Genomic DNA, 2,318 nt, shown 5'->3' with positions numbered 1-2,318 from the left:
ATTAGCTTCGATGCCATGGTATACGTAGTGGTTTAAATAACTTGTGTTTCTTATACTGAAAAGTAATTCAGAATTTGTTTCTATTTCAATTAGAGCCCTGATGCAGACAAGGATTGTGTGGTTGTACATGTCACTCGCTATGAGGCGGACAACGTGAATATACGCACTGGGAAAACAGAGTTCTTAGGCTGTTGGATCCTGGAAGCCATTTGCGGTTATATCAATGAAGAGTTGTATTCCAGCCTCACTGTTGTCAGGCGTGGTGTCCAGGGTGTACTGAAGCACAAGAAGTTCAAAGCTACTCCTTCGTTTGTGAGGAATACTGTTCTTGTCAAGCTTACGCAGGAAGATGACATGGCATGCCTCCACAAACAAGTTTATCAGTGGCAAGGCCACAAGGTTGTCTTCATGAAGGTTCACAGGATTGAGATGCTGCGGGACGTCCTCGATGATGTTCATGGCAAGGTCCATCTTGTGTCCAGCCCAAATTAGATCGAGGCATGAAATAGTTGCCCCGGCTAGTGTTTAATAGTAGTTTGGATTGTGTCTAATTATCCGAACCTTGCCTGTTATCGACCCCTCTGGGGCTAGTACTATGTTTGAATCTGTCTATGGGAACTGCTGCTACTTTTGTGTGCTCATGAATCATGTGAGAACCATCGTAATTGTTGCCGAAACAGATGCGTCCTCACTAGTTTTTTCATGAATATGGCATGGTAAGACATAAGTTATCACAGTTTATCATACGAGCACTGTGTGTTTTGATGAAATAGAGCACTCATTCGAGAACCGTGCACCGACGTATACATAAGTACTTGTAAACACTGTTGGTGCTACCCCACTTGTAAGCAGTTGTGCAAAACATGGCACATTAGCTCAGCTCGCTTCAACACTAGGCTATCGACCAGCTAACAATGAACAATATGTTGTCTGACATATAAGCAACTATGTATCTTGTTACAGTGGTTCATGCAGTTAATTGAGGCCACAATTTAATAAATTCCAAACGTTCACACGCTAGTCCAGCACTCATGTGGAACACTCACATTAAACTCGTCTTCATAAAAAACTTGAAAAGCATAAGTTAAGCAATTTTATACATCTCAATGATTCATAGAACATAACAAACATATACTAGTTCACAGCAAAAGACAAAGTTGTGAGAAGGTTTACAAATCAGGAAAAAAGAAGCAAGGCTTCTCTCTGAGCAAAGGGCCTCCCGGCAGGCTTAAATTTTCTGGAGTTCACTCTGGTTTTTTCTTGTTGCCACCATTCAGGGTTAGGTTCTCTCATTCCAGAATAACCAATTATAATTGTGGTATCAGCTGGAATGCTGAACTGAACCATGCAGTGTACTGACCAGCTGAAATGCTTGTCCATTCCACTAAATTTAAGCATCGCTATTTGCAGAAATAAGCAGACCACAATGCCTCTTGTCCGTGCACCTGTCCAAAAAACCGCCGTGCAGCCGTGCCAGCTAGTCCTTGGTCCATGGATGAACTGGTAGAAACTGCATTCCGGACTAGGATGTAGTTATTTTCGCTCGTCCCTGCACTGCAATCAGGAAGTAAAACATACGAATCAGCTTCTTTTAGATTGCGTTGGTCATTCTACCTTAGTTACTACCAATGTAGGGATACCTTGAAGACGGGAGGTTAGATGACGGCAGTGAGGGATAGCCATCTCATTTTGCGCAGTTGTACTAAAAATGAGGTGTGTGCTTTTGATTGCTCGGATAGAAACGATACGGAGACAGGCATCCCAAAACGATATGGAGACAGACATCCCTATTTGCACAAATAAGATATACGGTTATTTAAACAGTGACAGATATTACTACTTTCCCCCGTTTCCTCTTAGAACCAAGTCCTAGATTCATGCTACAGCTTTCCCACTTTCTTCCCTGTTTGAACCAACGCTTTGAGTCGACTGTATGAAATAGCTTTACTTCTAATCTACTACTACTATAATGCGACAGTTTTGGAATTGGATTTACCACTCCATCTTCGGTTCTCCCGCACAAACAAGCATTGGCTTAAAATCCACCGTTCATTTCCCCTCTCATGCATATCACCGCCGTCCATCAAACAAAGGATGACATGATCTGACGGCTAAGAGCTGCCGGATTCGCTCCCACTCCTTGTGCACATGGCCCACTCTGCTCTCCAAGTAAACAAATAAAGAAGTCCCCGTTGAATCTGGATTGCACCTACTGAAGTTGAGAAATATCTAGAAACTGCTGGCACCTCCTCACATGCAAGTACGACAAGTTGGCAAATAGCTAGCACATTTTGGTTGCCCGTTGTCACCTGGGAAAT

The sequence above is a fragment of the Triticum dicoccoides genome, chromosome 4A, assembly GCF_002162155.2.
Source record: "Triticum dicoccoides isolate Atlit2015 ecotype Zavitan chromosome 4A, WEW_v2.0, whole genome shotgun sequence".
Taxonomy (NCBI): Eukaryota; Viridiplantae; Streptophyta; class Magnoliopsida; order Poales; family Poaceae; genus Triticum; species Triticum dicoccoides.
Note: the sequence above shows the minus strand (reverse complement) of the source record.